We start from the raw sequence: 21,086 nt of genomic DNA, 5'->3' as shown, positions 1-21,086 counted from the left end.
GTCACGGCTGCCAAGACCATCACAGACTGTGGCTTCTCCACTCTGTTGACTCCGTGGTAACCCGGATCACCTTTTTCGCCAGAATCCAATTATTTTGGGGTTAAAAGCCTATTCCACATTGAAAATTCTCTCCTCACTGAATACAATGCAGCCGTGCCAATCCTTTGCTTCTGAAGAATGGCATTGGTTCTCTCAAGTCTTTTAGCCTTGACCTTGCTTGACAGGTGCTGTTGCCTTTCAATTTGTAGGGGTACATTCCTAAGTAATCTCAGATAAGGTCTCTCATTGTTGTTGCACCCATGTTAAAATCCTTGGCCATATTGGTGAGGTTCCTCCTGGAATTTGCTGCAGTTCTTGCCTTGACTACTATAAAAGTTTTTTTTTTCACCTTGGTCTGCCTGATCTGGTTCTGTCCTTTATAGATTGAGTCTCCTCCATGGTTCTCTTGATGAGCATTGCATTTACTATGTTGTTTATAATTACCTATCAGTAAAAGATATCCAGGTCTTGTCGCTATTTTCTATCTACTAATTACACTTCTAGTAAGAAAAAAGGCTCATATTCTACTAAAAAACACAGTTTTTTTTTAGGGATAAAAATACTGTGATAGATAATACTGTTAAAGTAAGCCTTCTTAATAGTATAAATAAAACAAATAACATCACCCCTCAAGCACCAAACCCCAGCAGGTGCTTTACCAAGTTCCGCTTCATAAATAGAAGCCTGTTGATCCGCTCTATCCATAAACAGGTTCAGAAAAACCATATAAAATGATTGATGTACAGGCACCATAAAACCATATACACTTACACACAGGCAATGCAATTTCGTTGAAAGCACGTCCCCGAGTGATACTTTCGACTATCTACATTATCCCAGAGAGAAACAACTACCTCACTCGGTGTACCCTCATTCAATCATGATGAACCATATATTTATTTAGCATCATTCCATAACGACCCGTTAAATATGCATAAAGGAGGTCATTTAAATTATCAAGTAATTTGATTTTGAAGGAAAGACAAAATGAATAAGTTTTATTCATGAGGCAAAAGTTATCCATTCTCTCTAGATATGTGTAGCTCAAGGATGAAAATGAGTCATTGGTTTATATCAGGACAAACCAAAAAAAAAAAAAAAAAAGAAGCTTTTAAATTCCATTAACATTCAGAAAAAAAAAGCTTTTAAACTCTATTAACATTCAGAAAAATAAAAAATATTAAAATTCTGGCGGTGTATGAAGTCAAAAGGGCCAGTGCTCCAGAACCAACTCAAAAATAGAGCCAATGTCATCAATATGCCATCATACATAGATGAAAAGATTTCATCGTTGTTGTACTTAAGAAATAAGAGTTGACAATACCCCCTGTTACGGTGTTTTTGGGGAAAGCACACAGTTTAATATAAACAAAGTGGGGATCCAACGTGATTTTTATCAACTTAAGAAAAAACAATTTAAAACCAATTTGTGATATGTCCTCTTTCACAAACAATAACAGCGTCAAGAAGCCGCCAAACAGATTTATAGCTCTTGACAATGAAGTTTATGTGCATGGCGTACAACGCTGTCATCATGACATCATGGAACGAATTCAGATTAGAAGTGTGCCATACATTCTTCTCCAAGACGACCCAAACTACAAAGTCTAAAGTGTTGAGGTCAGGGGTGCAGAAGGGCCACATGGAGGCAGGCTAGAAGTCAACCATATTGTTGATCCAATATTATTGATTTTTCTTTGTTATAACTTATTGATATTTTAGGGAGTCAGAATGGAGATGCCGAAGGTTTCTGTAGTATTTTTAGCACTAACAGCGATGCAGAGAAGATCGCAAACACATTGCTCTGACATTATTACACTTAAACAAAAAAAAAAAAAAAAAAAAAAAAAAAAAAAAAAACTTTTTTGTTTTGTTTTAGCTGTCGTTTAGTAAAACCCCATAATTAATAATAACAGGTATAAAATCGTAATTGAAATGATACTACAAGTTTGGGATCCTCACTTTGTATTATTAGAATTGTTGGGGGAGGGGGGCTTACTCTCTTAATGGAATTAAAACAATGCTGTAATGAATGTCATATGGAAATAAACTATTTATCTTTCTGTTAATTATTACTATGATTTTATACAATCAATAGGTCGATCCCAAAAAATATTTTCATTCTCTAAGACATTCATACACAATTTTTTAAATTCATTGCCCTCTTTTATTTTAGAACTATTCTCGAAATAGAAAAATAGCCTTAAGTTTCTCACTAATGGCAATGGTAAAAAGAGTGCGCGTAAATATATAGAGTAGTATTCTTTGAATTAGTCATTCAAGTGTAAATAAACTGTTTCTCTCTTGATATACATAAAACAAAGTTTCAAAATGCACCTGTTAGCTTAACTAGATTCCTTGTCATATTTGTATTTTTTTTCCCCGACCAAGGTATGACTTTTTTATGATACTACATATGACGTTTCTTAATCATTTTCCCTCATGATGTATGTCACTTTTTCTTCCGTTCGTAGTATTCAATTTGTTCATTCAGTTAAAAGGATGAACTCTTGGAAACTGTAGAGTTACTGGCATTACCTGGCTTTCACACAAACACTTTAGCTTGTTAGTTGTCAATTATTTCGTTCAACAGGATTACGTAATGGCTATTACATGATTTAATCTTTTTGCTAAATAAACAGAGTAAAAAGTTTTACTCTACTTATGCTGTGTTTCAAAAAAGACAGGAATTTTGCAGACACCTCGATCTGATCTGAATTTCTGTAAAATGATCTTTTCATTGGTCAGATGAAGTTACACTTATAAAGTATATAGAAACATTATAGTATTACAACTACTTCATCGGACCCAGAAATTGTATTTAAAAACCATACACAGAAGAATATTTCCTTCTCTGAGAACGACTGAGATGCAAACCTACGTACATAGAGGTCAAAATAATTATTGTTTACCGAGTGGGGTGTCCATCGAGCTACGTCGTTCCCTTTGAAATCTATTTTGACCTGTATATCCGTTATATATTATATTATTTAAGGGTATTTATTGCTTAACATCCTCAACTTTTTTAATGAATTGATTCATAAATACCCACAGAATATTTCATTGGAAATATTAAAAAAATAAATGAAAAGGTGCTCGAATAAAGTATTTGAATTTTATTCTTCCAAATTGTGATATTTTTTACTAAATAAGAGTGTTGCGTTTCGGTTTGAAAATCCTAGACCGGTCTAAGACTGGTATACTTTTTAGTAGATGGAACAAATTGGTTCCTTCAAAAAGTCTCTTATGAACTGATATTAAAGAAAAAATCTGTTTGGATCGGCAATGACCAATTTGGTCTGCATCGGTCTCATTTAAAATTCGGTCTAGACCGATTCTATAGATGAATTTTTGATGGTGTCTTATGTGTTGAAAAAATAATATCTGTGTAATTCTTAAATCAGGATAAGTGGAGAAAATCGGTTTTAAAATTGAGATCTGTCTAATTTAAAAACAATTTAATAGTAGTCTACGTTTCGAGATCGTAGTTTGGACTAAAATATCCCTCCATATCGCTCAAGAAAAATTCCCAAAAGACCGAATCGAAAATAAATTTCGTCTTTCACTGAGTCTCAACACTAATATGTAGCTTCATGAAGAAAATAGTAATTGAAATATACAAATTTGCAAAGAAAAACATATTATTCATATATACACTTGTTTTCAGAGATTCATTCCCCTATTTTATAACGTTTAAATATAAATATAATTTGTCATATGTTAGTATATAGATTATACATATGTACTTAAAGATGGGATTGGTTTTTAATTCAAAACTCTAAGTAAAAGAAAAACAGTTGATGTGTGTGCTTATTCTTTTTTTTCTTTACTATTTTTGTCGTGTTGTGTTAACATCTCAACCTAAAGGAGAATTTCCCACTATTTTTTTTGCAAATTGATTTAAAAATGCATAACAAAAGAAATAATTATGAATTTAAATTTAATTATAATATTTTCTCTTATCTAATACCATTTTCAATGAATAAAGGGTACCCCTTTATTCATTTTCTCCCTAGAAAATCATAAAACATACAGCTGATAATTACAAGGGCATTAATTCAGGTGTACCATATGTCTCGCTCATGCCTTCTCCGCGCACTCTTCCAATAAAAACCGACGTTCTTTATTAATCTGGAATGCCCTCTTAGAATAAGAAATGCACGCCGTTATCAGAAGGTGCCCTAGATATTTAGTTCGTTTCCTTTAGTATTGATAAAAAGTACTAACAACAATGCTTAGTTATCTTGATGTGGTGATCGAATCATCATAGTGGGAAATGTGTTCCCTGGATACCGGCACTCCCAGGAACCCTGGCATCAGTTTTCACAGATTTCCAGGCTTCAATGTGCCCCCTAATCAAGAGCTCAAATCAAAGTGGGAAAGAACCATTCTAAGATCAAAAGTTGACAAAAAAAACAAGCCAAGAGACAATTTAGACAATAACTTAGAATTCAAGAATCTGCAGCCTCCATTTTACAGATGATGACTTCATCACCATGGGCAGGTCGACAAGCAACATGGCCATGGGTGCCAAATAAACATAGATCTAAAACAAAGGTAAGACTGAAATGACTTGTATTGTAATATTAGCTAATTGAAACTTAATGATTAATTTGTAGGGGTTGAAAGATGATACTGTTTCCGTCACAGCCAGCACCCCTAGACCTAAAAAAGCAGTATCAAGCAGCCAAAGGCTCCAACTCGACTATGAATGTCAAAAGGCCATTGGGGTTGAGATGTTTGTGAAAGAAGAGGTTGAAACAGCTCAAGAGCTATATAAGAAGTTATCTCAAGAGACACTCTCCTCAGAATTTACTCTTCTGAAATCGCCAAAAATATCCCTAGTCAAGCTTGAAGCTATGAGGGTAAAGGGCCTTGAAATCAAAGCCAGCCTTGAAATAAAAGATGACCTCTCCTTAAAAGTTTTTAAAGACCATCTCTGGATTAACACCTGTGCAATTTCCCACTGTCTAATCACAAAATCACTGGGGAAGATTATATCTATTACGGAGTTAATCCAAATAACTGCATATATTGGATCAAGGAGGAATTGAATGAAAATGAGGCGTATGAAATCATCATGCCCCTCTTGCGTAGACTATTAGAATCTTCAGACTTGGAGCCAACTCAATTATCAAAGCTCTCTTTCATTACGTAGCAGATGTGACGCTACTATTCAAGAGCCCCAAAGCTAGGAGATACTTACCCTGTCTTCTCTCTGTTCGTCTCCTATGGCAAAACGTAAGCACAGTCCTCCATAACAAATCTATATGTCAAATTCTCTTACAATTCCTAGTCCCAAATATCTCAGTGCTCTGTCAAGTTTAGTGACATAGAAACTGGATTTCCTGTTTCAACTGTTAAATATCTCGGAGCAAGGATAAAAGACCTGAATAACAGAATACTCAATGTTACTCTCATGATTGATGTGGTGTACTCAGCACAAAGACTTGAGTTTGTGAGAGGTAAGTTCCTTGGTTGTTAGGACAATCAGACGACCAAAACAGTTCTCCCATTCATGATTAAGTCTGCTGGAGGAAAGTATATGGATGTAGTTGGACTCGTCCCAGTAGCAAAATAAAGGTAGAATTTATATTTAATCAATACACTCCCATCATGAAGACTCTTTATCAAATCAGGTTCATGAATGTTGCCGGATCAGTTGACATCCACCCAGCTAACACGAATTTCCCCACTAGGCTCCTTTGTTGTGGTGAACTCAGACCTCAATACCTAACCCACACAACCCGCACTAGGAAGGGTTTTCTCGTCTTGAATAATTTTTTTCAGTAAAAGATCAGAAAAAGGTGAAATTTATTCTAACATCTTTATTTTATTTCGAGTAATAATTTTAAATTGCTAATAATTTGGGACACATAAATTGTAAATATGGATATCATGTCTTTTACAAAAGCAGAGATTGCCATATTGTAAAAATTGCAAGTTATAATAATCTTTGCTCTAATTGACCAATTATAATTGGAGGAATTTGAATTTGTCTAATTGTTTTTTTTTTGGTCATAGTATACTAATAGGATTCAATAATTTTAACCGAGTGATCATTTTATGAAAAGATAGGTCTCTTGTTTTGTCAAATTTTGGCTTAAGAAACTTTTTTAATATCCTTTTCATCCATTCTAGAGATTGTAGGTATTATAAACACTGCTCATGGCGTAACCAGACAAGTTCTTGATTGTACAAAGATATAGTCTGTGTGAGTTAATTCAACTATTGTATATGCATATATAATTTTTTTTTCAACTTTACACTAATTGTTTGATTGCTTTGATAATATAAATATACTTTCAAGCACCTATTCTGAGGCTTCCCAAATATTAAATTTTTGTTACTGCCCTAAATAAGTTTTTGATTAAGTTTAAAATTGTCTTGATTTACCTAATTGACCCAATCGATAGTCTTTGAAAAATGTACCTTGTATCAAAGGTGCTACTTGTGAATCATCTTGGTATTAATTATATGTGACATGACTACTCAAAAGATAAAATAGAGGTGAAGACGTATGTTATTCATATAGGAAAAAGTTTTATGTAGTCCTAAGCTTAGTCTCATAATATGAGCTACACTATTTTACAGTGCTGTCTTTCTGCAATAAACTGAAATTAAAATGTACGTTTGACATTAGTTTCCTATTGTATACAAACTATGTTCTATCACTTTAAAAAAAGAGTTATTGTCAACATTGTTTGTCATTTCAATGAAGAAGTATCTCTTGTTAATATAATCGAAAATAAACTTTTACATCGTAAATTCATTGTAAGATCTATTGAGAGTTCGTTCAAGAAGTTTGGTACTACAAAATACTATTACATTTGATTGAATCAAGAAAAATGTTACTCAAGTCATTTGTTCTTAATCTGTGATATGTGTACATCGAAAAAGTATTGATTTTATATAATAAAAAAAACAAAGATAATAAATATGTTCTCTATAAAAAGAGTCCACATCATGAATAACGTTTTTTCAAAAATTGTGTATCATTTTGAAATTTTCAGATAATGAGGTTACTTGAAAATCCTTATCTTAAAGAAGTGTGCAACGCCATAAATATGGATGGCAATAAGACAGCTATTAACAATTAGGAGTAGGACTGTGTCAAAGTTTATGTTGAAAAATAATGTATAATAAGGTTTTTCGAAACCTTTTAATTTGGCTTCCATACGTTCATTTGTGTTGGTTGTTACCTCGTATTAAACACAGATTGACAGGAAAGAATATTATCCATAATTTGAATACGGTTGGAGTTCAAGTCTTATTATATTTTAATATTTGGATACTACAATTTTATCTATTGTCAATTATAAGGACTCGAGACTTTCAACTCGACCTGGATTTAAGTATAAATTTGAAGACTTGCAACTCGAACTGTACTCGATTTTGTCACTTAATATAATGTACTCCCTAAAATATATTCTATTTTATGAAGACTTGAACTACTTTCCATTGAAATGTCGAATGATTCAACACGGAATTGCAGTATAAGGACTTTTCCCACACCTCTGATAGTATCTGACATGAATAAAACTTAAAATATTATCCCCGTACTTAATATACAAATATAGATATAAATGTCTCATAATTAACACGCTGCCTACTAGACATTAAACTACGTTTAATGCTTTAATAAGCGAACAAGGTATGTATGTTCCCCGCTCCCTTACGGTTGAATTGTTGTTCCTTTAGTAAGAAAGTCTTCGGATTATTTGTTTTACAATAAGTAATATTGCCAATTTCAAGAAAAATAAAATTACTATTAATTCTGTGGATTTAGAATCCAAAAAGCTATATATAAGCAGTATAAAGTCATTTTTAACGATCATAATATTCTTTGGATGAAAAAAAAGAAGAAGTGTTTTAACATTATTAGAGCACAATTTTGCAAGGAATTAATATATACTGGGTGTGGTAATAAAATCCAGCGCTTCAGATTTTTGGATTTTCCCGGCATATATGTTTGACGAAATTACAGAATTACTTGTGAAAAATATATATACATTTAAATGTTTCACTTAGTAGCCAAGACATTGCCATGGTTTCAACAACAGAAGATTTGAAGCCTAAATATAGATTAAGAGGTAGAACCCATGTGCACTACTGTGATGATTTTGATGGAAAAAGATATGGATATTATAAATTCTAACATAGATCATTTATATCTTTTTTTTATAGACAGATATAAAGCCTCGGATTTCGTCGGTATACTCTGTACATTAATTGGTTACTAGAAAACTTTTTTTTCTCACTTAGGGCACTCAGAGCATCAGACTATAAATAACCAAACAACTTCTATAAGTTCACTATTTTAGTTGAATTCAAAGATGGGAAGAAAAAAATTGCATACACCACAAAGATAAATGATTATACTCTGTGGTGACTCATTAAAGATATATCGAGATAAAATTTTTTTGTCATACAAACTTATTTAGGACAAAAATTAATCACATGGTTTTCGTTTTTTTGTAAAACGAAAATTAAATAACGAAAACATGAATTTTTCATTAAAAAAAAAGAAGTATGAACAGAAAAAACGTGGTTGGGTCCGCCCCTGTATACAAATGATATAAATATTCTGCAGAATGAACTTTAAGCGTCTTGTTTACTAATTACTATTAGCAGAAGTAGGATAAAGTACTTTTACTACAAGTAAAATTTGAGTTTCAAGCATTTCCTCACATATCCAAATAATTTAAAAAAAAATACTCTTATAGATTCTAGTTCAAGTCCACAGAATATAAAATATATTTTTTGTCTAATGTGATTATAGAAATTACTGTTGAGTCTAATTCAAGTCTTGAGTCTTTGGTTGTGAGATTGAATCAAGTTGCTAGTCTCGTGTCCAAGACATCATATCTGACTTTTACCAAGTCTCAAAGCTGACATCATAATTGAATCATAGTTTAAGGAGATGCCATCTTAGGAGATTATAGTTGATATTTTTATTACACAAATTGGACTAATATCCAATTAATCTTGATTAAATTCCATCTAATAGCTTTAAAAATAAAACTATTCACCTGCATAGCATACGAATTGATGTCTATGATAAACAGTGATGTTTGAAAGAAATTAAACTATTAAATTATGAAAATTTTTATAGTATGTCTAAAATTGTGCAATTTTTTTCTTCAAAATGAAAAATAAGAATTATATGTTCATGTATCAATTGAGTAATGGAACTTTATTGAAACTTGGGAAGTTAAATAACACAACTTTAAAAAACAAACTCTTGAAATTGAGCAACATAGTTTTAAAGTTGAAACTTCTGAATACCTTAACAAATAGAGAATATCGTGGGGAAAAAGTCATTTTACAATTACTATAGAGGTCAAAAAACGCTATTAACGCCGGGAAATTAAAAATTATTTTTAGTTGAGTTCTTAAAAGATGCTTTTGCATCTGAAAAGCTGGGCTAAAACTGAATTTGAGTTTAACACCTCCACTAGTTCAAGTCCTATATTTGATGGTCTCTTTTGACATCCAATAGTTAGTTCACTATTTTCCTTTTTATTAATATAAAAATTAATTTTTATGTTATATAACTTGGTTTTTTAGTCCACCTTAAATGACGGACATTCACAATCCTGATGACACATGAAAACTTTCTTTAGATATTGGTTATCTAAATATAATCTTGCTTAATGATAAATTCCTCCCTGTGTTTTGCTTTTCAAAGACAGAGCTTTTGGAAAATTCATTCCATCATTAGTATGAGTTAGCAAAAGAAGGAAAGGTGTGGCTGTAGTCCAAGCAAAGAAATTTTACGTCTATTTAAGTATGTTTCACGGCATTGAATGGCTGTCTTTCAAAAAATAGTTTATGTACAATAGGGAGTAAATTAGCCCTATAAAGTTATTTTATTTATATTTTCGTTATTTTTTAATTTGAAGAATTTTTAAAAGCATAAACAAAGTATAAATAACGTATAAATAAGAGTATTTTAATGACACGTAGTAATTAAATACCTTGAGCTCAATATTGATATCAGTTAACAGAACAAATACAATATACACACATATACATCGTACATAAGGTCAGTTTGTGTTTTAACTTTTTTCGAATTTTGATTATGGATAGTGCATAAAAAGTTATCTGATGGTATAAAAGTGACATATGCGAAATTACATTGTCCTTCAAGGTCATCATTAGTTCGCACATCTCAATCAAAAATAAAAAAATATCTTTACATAAAAAATATATTTTTATTTATTTTACATATAATATTTTTGATAGACATTTTTCTAACCTATAAATACTATTTAATAAGTATTTTTTTAAATGGTCCCAAGGAACGAAAAAAGTTGAAACATAAAGAAAATTTGAAAATTTGCGTAAGGGGATCATCATTTTTATACATTTTTTAGAAAATAAAGATAAAAAAATTCATATTTTATTCTCTCTTTTTTCTCCCTAGGGTAGCGTTAGAAAAATAGTTACAAAGACGTTTTATTGATTAGAGTAATGTCTGCCATAATTAATTCATGCAAAATAATGATTAATGCTGCATTTTAATCTTTATTGATTAAATAAAGAAATTTTGTCTTTTTCAAACTTCGATCAATTGTGCTACTTAAAGATGAAATTTTCCATAGGTTATTTCCTTAACATATAATAATTTTTTCAAACTACCGTAATCGAAATTCGAAAAAAGTAGAAAAACAAACCGGTATATTGTGCATACTTTTCACCAAGTGGATTATTTGATTATATCGTGAATTTCACGACAAAGTCTTCATTCTAGGATGTATTAATCCTAAAAACTGGTTCTTGAATTTGGTACTGTTCCTGTAATGGGCCCTAACTCTCTGTTATTTCACTTCAAATCCTAATCCAGAAAATAAACATTTCAGCTATATAAAAATATATTTGTTCATCGTAGGAGTTGTTACATTTGAATGATACCTTAAGCTTCAGTGAACAAATTGAATACTTTTTAACATTATATTTTCTGATTTCCAAAATAATTTAAAACAATATTAAATTTTATAGGCTGTAGGGTAACAAAGGGATAAAAAAGTATCATATTTTAACGTTCTACCTACATTTCATCATTATCAGAAATATTAAATTATAGTATCCTCGACAATTCGCCAATTAATTTCATTTAGTAAGGGTATAATTATACAGGGTGCGGCAAAATATCTTCCTTTTCCGAATTAGCAATAAAACAAGTTTGCAATTGCGTGCCTCAGCTAGAAGAAAAGAAAAGAGAGATAAGTAAATAGAGAGAAGAAAAAAAAATGAGGGGAAGTAATTCAAAAATGTGAATTACAATCCCTCCTGAGAGTAGAATCCCGAATTTGGGGTCAGTTTTCATCAATGGAGAAGAGTGTATGTAAGGGAAGGAATCAATGGCAACGAAATCCCTACTGAACTGCCTCATTGCCTGTAGGACTTGCTCTGAGGACTCCCTTGTATGTCCGCCTTTGGGAGTTCCTCACTCAGTATGGGTCTGCAACGAGTCATCTTGTGTAGCTGGGGCATGCAAATACGTGGACTATTCTTATGAGACCAATTCAAAAGTGAGTTTTGTCCTTGAAATTTTTCCCTGGCCTTATTACAAATTAACAACAATATAGAGGTTTTTTTCGGGAAGCTCTTCTTTTACAAATTATATTTTAGACTTTCAGGTATCAAATGAGATACTTACAAATTTTTTGAATATATTTGTCTTGAAGCTATGAACCACTGAATAAAAAGAACATATTTTCCACTTAAACAAAGATAAATCGAGTTATAAGCATGATACAGACAATTAAAAAAATGGTTTTAGAATTTTATAACATTCGGCTTTAAAATAAGTTGGGATAATTTATCCTATCTTCAACACTTAGGGCTTAAAACGGCTTTGTAGCTTAAAAATAGACAAAAATAACATAAAATATATGGCTTGTGTCTGAAGGCCACAAGATTAAGAGAGAAAAATGAAGACCATATGTGGAATCAGGAGCATATATGCACTAGTCCATGAAAAAGTGGGATTTCGTTGGATAGAGTTACTTTTTGTTTCTCAATAGTAGGTAGTACACATTCAAAGTTTTGTTTTATAGATTTTTGAATATCATATCAGTGAGGGGACGTTCCTTATTGTCACTGAGCTGAATAAACCAAACTTTGGTATTTCAATACCTGATGATTTTCCGGGTTTAAAAAAAAGTATTTATTTTAGTGAAGAGGTTTTAGAGGAATAGTATCACTATACAAGAAGATTCAAAACGTATAAAACAGCATAAACAACCTATTATTTTTTAATGTTGGATGATTAAATAATAAATTATTGGCGACTTTGCAAAGATCTTTTGAATGTAGGACTTTCAAGAAAAATGCAATTTCCAATACACGACTTAAGCAAACTTCATGATTTTCGAATTTTTGCATGGTGCAATATCTAATCAAATCAATTTAAGCTCTCTAACTTTCTTATACTGTGGGTTATTTGGCTTTGAAGAATTTAGCAAATTTCAAATTATGCAAATGATTTTAAAAAAAGAAATCGTTTTTTATGTGTACACTCACAAGTAACAACTCAATACTTAAATCATATGTATTCTTGCCTTAAGAATGAAATATAGTAATAAGAAAAATAATGTCGAGATGGCAGATGAGTACTTTAATCTGTAGAGCGCTCACTAATAAGAACAAACAAAATTATTTTTAAATACCAGCGATTATGTTTTATTCTAATCTCAACTTATACTTAATAGGCACATGAATTATGATATACGGTATTAGGTCAAAACGTCGATTAAAAAAACGTCTACCCACAGAACGTCGACCGAAAAAATGTCAAATGGACAAAACATCGAATAGACAATATATCGAACGTAGAAAGGCCAACCAACAGATCGTCGACATTTCAAAATATAAAAAACTGTTTCTACGACATTTCACTAGAGACATTTCCAGCCCGAGATATTTAATCCACCACCCCTACATAAACTAACAGTAAGGTACCCTCTCAAACCCCCATTTATATCTCGATATTTGGGGGTTATTTAGAGTACAGCCAAATAAATACGTGGACTATTCTTATGAGATGAAACCCGAAACATTATCAAATTTCGGGACCCTTTTGGGGTGTAAATTTAAATAGTGGGGTCATCCTATTTTGGGACCAGGTCACACAGGAAAACAGCTCAAACATTTGGGGGGGGGGTACATATGGGTTGTGAGGGGCTCTTAGTGGTTGCTTAAATAGTGGCGGTGGGTTTTATCCTATTTTGGTACACGGCAGTGACTGAAAACATTCCCAAATAAGGGGGATTTGGAGGGCTCCTTAGTGATAGTTATATAGAAATGGGTTATGTTTCAGGCGGGAAATGTCTGAGTGGGATATATCGCAACACCATTTGCAGTAGCTCTTCTTTTTATATTCTACGTTCGACCTTCTGTCAGCCGACATTTTGTTTGCTCGGCGTTTTGTCTATTCGATGTTTTCTCCATTCGACGTTTAGTCTATTTGACGTTTAGTCTATTCGACGTCTAGTCTATTCGACGTTTTGTCCATTTGCCGTTAAGTCGGTTGACATCTTGACGGTGACGTTTTGTCCACGTACCTTGATATACATACATAAGAGACCAATAACAAAAAAAAACAGAAACACTGTTTTTTGTGTGCATGCACTCGCCTCCAATACTATTGCATTATTTTTTCTCAAATCAAAAATATTTATACTATTAACATCAGGGAGAACTATATACAGCGCACCCTATATAATTAGAATATCAAAATTTGTTTATTATATACTTCTTGGAACGCTATATACAGCGCACCTTGTGACTCGTTTTCATATATCCATACTTTCAGACAGACGGAAAGACAAGCTTTGCTTAGTTAATATAACTTAAAAGAAAAAAGATCCTGCATTTTATTTTATAAAGAACAAGAATTTGGAATTTATTTTCGATAAAGAAAAAAAATCGAAATTTAATTTCAAAAAATCATATAAATGGATCAGCACATTCATCTTTGCCCCAGGCCTCAGACACGATTAACCCTATTCTGTCTCCTCCTGATATAATCAAATGTGAATCTTACCACAAAGTTTCCCTACAGAATATAAAACCTGGTTAGAGCCTACAACGATTATATCGACAAGGTTATTTCATAAATATTTTACTAATTAGGTATTGAAATAATTTTATATGTGTAATTAGAGGGAGCAAATGATTTTTAAATGCATTTGACATTGAAAAGGTCTAGGAACAGAAATATATTTTCTAATGTGTCAGTTTTTTATTAGTTTTTATGTATTTATTTATACGGAGTGGATGAGTGGTTCTCAAACTGTAGTACGCAAAGGCTTGAGTGGAGAAGAAATACCATTCCCCTGACAAAATTTGTATATCATACAGAAGTAAAAAACAAAGCAAAACAGGAAATACCCTTTTATTATGTATTTTATAACAACTTCAAAAATTAAATACAGAGTATAGCTATATCTTCAAAAAGATAATTTTTTTGTAAAATACAGTTCATGTGTTTAGTTAATTATTGGAATAGCTTTTAAACTATATTTTGTTGTTAGTATCCAAGTTGGTAGGCAATTTCCGTCCAGAATCAGTAGCAAATTAAATCCTAAGTATAAATACAATAATAAGGCTATAATTAATTTTAAAGTATAAAAATATTTTTTATTATATAGAGAGTGCCACCCTTATTTAACAACCAATACGATTTTTATTTCAACGGATTTTCTTTTAAATTAATAGTTTTATTATAATAAAATCAAATGCTAAATGAAAGCTGAATAAAAAAATTAATTTTATTTGTTATAATCGTCTTTAGTGTCAATAATGGCCTTGACTCTACTTTGGAAAATGGAGAATTGAAGCAAGCCTAGATGACAATATCCTTTAGCAAAATCCGTAATTTCTCACGTACCCTGCACATCAGCTAATATTTTGTGTTTCAGGAGGAGTTATTGATGTGTTACTCAACTGTGCAGCTCACAAAGAAGTACATGGGGTTGAGGCTGGTGAGTTTGAAAGCCAGACAAGGGCCCAACACGGTCAAAATAAAATTCCAACAACCAAGTTAGCGTACTCTTTACTGTGGGGCCTGAATCAGAGCCATAATCTTCTCCAAAGTCATTCTTTCAAGAAAGGACTTGTGAAGGATTAAGAAGTTTAAAAATCTTAACTTTTCCCACAATTATAAGATAAATACTTCGTTGATTGATACCATTCTTTTAAGTGACACCAAACACTTATGCCTCGACCCCAAAATAACAAACAACCTCCTACCTTCATATTCGCAGCTGTTACAGTCACTCAAAGTATGTTGTTAAACAACAGCCGCACGCTGTATGTGGTGCGTCAATATAAAAAAATATCGAACAAAATCAAACAAAGGGTAAAATCACAATTAATTATTTTTACTTGATTCATGCATACAGTCCAATATTTCATTGACATAGTTGAGTCAATTAAACTCTTTGTATTCAAATTTGTGGGATAAGTTCAAATTCCCAATAATTTTATATATGGGTTAAAATCTTCATTTAATTTAAGAGAGATATACTGGGCGCGATAAGACCTTTTAACCATAAAATATAAAATTTCTCATTTTTTTTACTATGACGATCAAGGGGTAAAGATAATATTCGGTTTATAAAAATTGTAAAAAGTCGTCAAAGAATACAAATGTAATCCATACTTAATTTAAAAAAAGTTTTGTTACTCTGTTTTTGTGTTTTAGTATTGGTTTAGAACATTCATTTGATTCAGAAAACATATATTTTTCCCGATATCGCCCCTTATAAATAAAATATATCAGTTTCTCATTATTTTATTGAGAAGATCCATTTAGGCTAATTTAAGTGCAATTTTTGATCCGTCCAAAGAGATAACAAGTGTAATTTGGTGATAGAAGTTAAGGATAATTCGTTGATTTTTATAAAAATTTTATCAGCTTATTTTTGTTTGAAAATCACATATGTAATACAGACTCAATTTTGAGACAAATGATTATTTATCTAGTCTGCTTTGTGTCGACGGAGCACTTACTATCCTTCTATATAATAATGTATACTTCTTCTATGTCATTCGGTTTACTTCTTTTCAGGCGGTCACTAACGTATTTATCCCCCTATGCTTTTATTTTTTTCTTCTAAAGCCCATTTAAATCTTGAATGAAGCACACAAAACAATATATTATAACATATATATGTATATATAATTTTAATATAGTCGAAGAACAACGTTGTTGTTTTAGCCTTTTATATATATAATGAAACGATTAGTTCTTTAATGAGAATATAAAACAGGTTCTTTTACTCAAAAGTCATTATCCCAATAAGGAAGTCATGTTCACAGCCTAAGAAAACAAAACAAAAAAACAACCTCTAATCAAATCACTTTTTTCCTTCTGTAAAAAAACACATTTTTTAAAACAAATTATTGTTCGAATAGTTCTAAAAACATTCAGTGATTGTTTTTTATTCTTCTAATTGTAAGAAAATAAGCAAATTAGAGGTATTTATGTGGCTGAGTTTGTACAAGTATACCTAATGTAATTATTGATATATAATCTTTGGATACTAGTTCAATTTTTTTGCCCTTGAATTGAGATGACTGTTTTTACCTCGAGGAACAAGTAAATACTCTTTCTAAGTCCAAATTTATCTTATTAGACTATCAATAAGGCTTGATGGCTTTATAAATATACAAAAATAAATTCAAGCAGAAAATCTTAAAAAAACTTTAGGGTGATGTTTTTTTTTATTATGTACTGATTATAAATTGAGCTTTTTTACTAATCAAATTAACAGACTGACAGCTCTTGTAATGATGTGTATATAAAAAAATTATTTTCTTTATCTGATAACACTTCTAAACTTACTTTTTTAAATTTGAATTTTTTCTGTTTCATGATCCATTGATAATTATATATTTGCCATTACATCCATGAAGTTTTTGACTCGAGCAGGTGTCAAACTGCAGAAATAGTGGATTACAAAAATAAATATGATATGTATATGGTGTTATAGAGCCAATAATATACAATCTCAAATACGTTGTTAAGATGATTCTTCACACAAAATTTCCTGAGACAATATGTCAAAAGGAAATTATTATGGAATGAGCGTTCAATTCTTTTATTATTTCCTTTGTTAAAAAAAAAAAAATCAGATAATTTATACATTTTGTATATTTGTGTATTATATATGTATTTATATATGAGCACAACTCTGTGTGCAAAAATAAAATATTCACTCCACAAGCAAAATACTCTATAACTTTGAGATACTTTTTTTTTTTTATAAAGATGAATAACAACAAAAGGATAGATCATTTCTTAGCAACACATAATATTTACCTAGATGTAAGTTTTTTGTAGTGTTGTGAGTAGGGGTGTTGCAAACTTTCATCGTAAGAGGGAGGGGGGGGGGAAAAAAAATTATGAATAACATTATATAATTACTTATAGGTTAAAAAGATAGGTTTCTTTATTTATAATACTAGGTGAGAGAGCCCGCATTGGCAGGGCTGAATAGAAACAAAAAATGAAGGTAGAAGAAAAGAAACCAATAGAGGGGTGTAGAAAGAGGGAGAGTTAGAGGGAAGCAAATATATATAGAAAGATAAGAGGGAAATGATGTTTTATTTCGGTAAATAGCAGGCACTTAATAGCCCCAGAGGCCCAAAAAATATCATTGGAACATGCTTGGTTATTTTATACGCCTACTTGCTAAAATGGTCATTTCAGACTGAAATTTTTATAAACATAAATAAGCAAACAAACGTCATATTCATGTAACATAAAAATTGTATTTATGATGTCATTTCGCTTCCATTTCTTTTTTTGGTTTTACATACAGAAAGTGCAAACAGGGACTACTTTAAAGTGCTTCCTGCTTTGTTTATAAATATATTTGCGTTCTCTTATTGTTTATAAGTTGAGCAATAATATGATAGGAACAGCAAATATGAAAAAAACCCGATATAGAATGTACGTACATTGATTGAAGTAGAATAGTTTCTCCACTGAACTATTAGGTAAAACCGGACCGGGAAAAAATCGATCTCAACCAAGTCTCAACACTAATGCGTAGGTATGTAATGTATAGTATGCAATCATATGCATATTAATAGTGCAGAGTATCACATTGTTGGAAATGGACGAGTGCCAATCTCTTATAAACAGCATTCAAAAGAAATGTGAGCTCATTTGCTCGATTAGATCTTAATGTATCTACTACGTTGTAGACTGTCCCGTTTTTGTGTTAATACTTTTCTCTCATTTCATAAAAAATCTTTTCTGATAGGGGCAATCAAAAAGGGAATTTTGAAGAGATATCCTCAATGATTTGCGGCTTCGCCTTTTATCAACCACAACCCAGGATAATGTTCATCCTTTTTGTTCAACACAACGTTACCTCGATAACTCAAAAGTATCTAGTTTATTTAAATGTAGGCTATCGATTCGCTGGTCTTCCCTAATACGACATATCCATTTAATTATTTTTTTTTTTGATAAACAAACGAAGTTTATAATATACGACCCGTTTCCAAAAGGACAGGATTACAATGTCTTGTTGATCCCTTCTCGTATTTATTGGCTATTTTATTATTTCCATAATATTTGCATTTTGGACATGCTATAAAAAACTGAAAGTCAACATGGTAACCCTGACAATTTGAAAAAAAAATGTTTTGGAGGAGATGACGTTTGATTATATCAGCTTAAAGGGCAAGGGATAATAAAATAAAGAAGGATGAGGGAAAAATTATGATATCGACCATCAATTCTACTCTTAGTACAAAGGGACTTGCAATTATAACTCCTCTAAAAATCCTCAAGAAACTCTCAGTGGTTACTGAGAACACACCAATGTTCAATCAAGTCTTGTATATAATTGAATGTAGTAAGAAGGGAAGTTTACTACACAGGAGTTAAATAACAATGACAACAGTTCAAGAAGGGACAATTCATTCTTCAGAAGATCAATTCCTAATAAAACTGGCCACCTACAAAATACAGACGATTTACAACACTAGATATAAGTCTGTCTGCCGGACTCTTTACAACATTAATGAATCCATTTTATATTTATGCAAATAATGACATATATTCATATATATAAGAGAAGAATAGTCCAATCAGGATTGATCACTACTTCAAGGAAAGCCGTTAAAAAAATGGATAATACAAGATAAATCTGTTTTTTACATAACCTATAATCTTTTTTTTATAATATCAATTTCCTCCAAAATGCAATTTTATATGCAAAAAAATATATATAAATCCATGTATCTGTGATGTATGTTTATTAAAGTTGTATTGGTTTTTAATAAATGGGCTGATTTTGATAGAGTCCCTGTTATATTTCCTTGAAAAAGTTCCACATTTAAAAAAACTCTTTACACGACATCATTAATATTGACGCTATGTGCGTTAATTTAACTATAGGGCACGTGCAAACTAAAAACAATAAATTATCTGCAAGGTTTTGAGGCAGTCTATAGCTTGTTGTTTTAACTAGCTATTTAAAAAAATGGTGCAAGCTCAAAAGAATTTTCGAATCACTTGAAAATGTGAGTAATATTCACTTATATTTATATTAATTAATATTATCATTCAGGGAGTTGTATGATTTTGCCGCGAGATGACATCCCACAAAGTTCCTTTATTTAAAAACTAATATAAGTAAACAATTGTCATGTTCAATTTAATTTGTTCTATGCTGTCCCTATAATTGGTCCTTCAAAAAACTGCTCCATATTTTGAAAATCCCTTTACTGAGTTTGACCAGATTGTCTGATTTTCAGTTTAATTTTAAAAGGTATTACTAAAAATTTATCTTCTAGCTAATACGGCGAGAAATAAGCTGAATTATACTATTTTTTAATTGATTATTAGTAATTTATTTATTAAATGCGAATGTCTGGGTGGGTGTTTGTCCGGCAATCACGCCCAAATCAAGGAATGGATCAAGAGATGAAATTTTGTATCTATGTTTCTCAGACTCAAAATTGGTTTGATAACACTTTTTTTGGTCTTCAATTTCATGGCAGTCTTTATATAGCATTTTTACAAAAAAAAAAACACAACAATTTTTTGACTAAGAAACGAGTATTTCTTTCAAAACAAAAAAATATAGAGCGTAAAATTTTAAAAAGGAGTTTATAAGATTTAGAAAAGAAACAGGAGAAGAAAGAATAAGACAAAGGATTTTTGACAATAATCAAGGAAGACTAGCAAAGTCAAATCGTCAATATCATTGCAAAATTATTCAGAAAATACTTCGTTATTAATAATTAAAATATGAATGTTTTTTGATTTGTCGAGAAAGATCCAGAAAAATCTAATTCTAACTCTCTTTTACTCTGATAATAAGGATATAGCGAGAAATTGACTATACTATACTACATATATTAATAATGTTTAATGTTTAATAATGAATGTTTGGTGTTGTCGAGAAAGAACCTGATAATTCTAATTCTCTTGCTATGATAATAACGATGGAGCGAGAAATTGACTATACTATATGTATACTACATTTACTAATCCAAGGAATACTAGACTTACATGGGAGATAATCCTTTGTAGCAGGCCCGGATTTTTAAACGTCAATCAAGCTATGACCTATGATAAGTATTCCATTTATTACTAATATTCAATATTTATAAGTATTAGAAACTTATGTTTTTCCCATCTAATATAAAATATGCAAATAATAAATAGATATTTATTTTACAAACTTTAAAATTAAATAATTAATATTCTATAAAATTTTATAATGATTTTATTCTTGATACAAAAAAACAAACAAAAACCACTCCAAATCCCAATGAAAAATAGGAGACCGATTCATATAAATTTATAATCTATAAAGCAACAAGTCCCCACAGCTATATTCGTCATGAAGCAAGTCCAGGAATCGATGTTATAGAGCCCCCATCTTTGTATCCACATGGGATAGCTCTATTCAATCTAGCGGTTTACAATGAGGACTCTTACTTACTTAAGTATAATAAGTTGTAATTAAATATATATCAATAACTAATAATTAAAATCCCAACCTTCA

At 31.0% G+C, this 21,086-nt stretch overlaps 1 long non-coding RNA gene across 3 annotated transcripts in view; it reads left to right on the top strand.

The window, feature by feature from the left end:
- Positions 1-21,086, top strand: part of LOC121120651 (uncharacterized) — a 31,808-nt gene that overhangs the window by 10,057 nt on the left and 665 nt on the right. Inside the window, exons 3-9 of one of the 3 annotated variants that reach the window (XR_011780656.1) lie at positions 4,028-4,596; positions 4,659-5,280; positions 5,336-5,622; positions 5,679-5,846; positions 14,843-14,922; positions 14,970-15,409; positions 16,969-17,029. This is a non-coding gene — a long non-coding RNA (uncharacterized lncRNA). Of the gene's footprint in view, positions 1-4,027; positions 4,597-4,658; positions 5,281-5,335; positions 5,623-5,678; positions 5,847-14,842; positions 21,028-21,086 lie in introns of those variants that run through there. The other 2 variants (XR_005865136.2, XR_011780655.1) reach the window with 2 other exon arrangements.

This window comes from Lepeophtheirus salmonis, chromosome 6 (genome assembly GCF_016086655.4).
Source record: "Lepeophtheirus salmonis chromosome 6, UVic_Lsal_1.4, whole genome shotgun sequence".
Taxonomy (NCBI): Eukaryota; Metazoa; Arthropoda; class Copepoda; order Siphonostomatoida; family Caligidae; genus Lepeophtheirus; species Lepeophtheirus salmonis.
The sequence above is the reverse complement of the archived record's forward strand: the minus strand, read 5'-3'. Positions and strand labels throughout refer to the sequence as shown.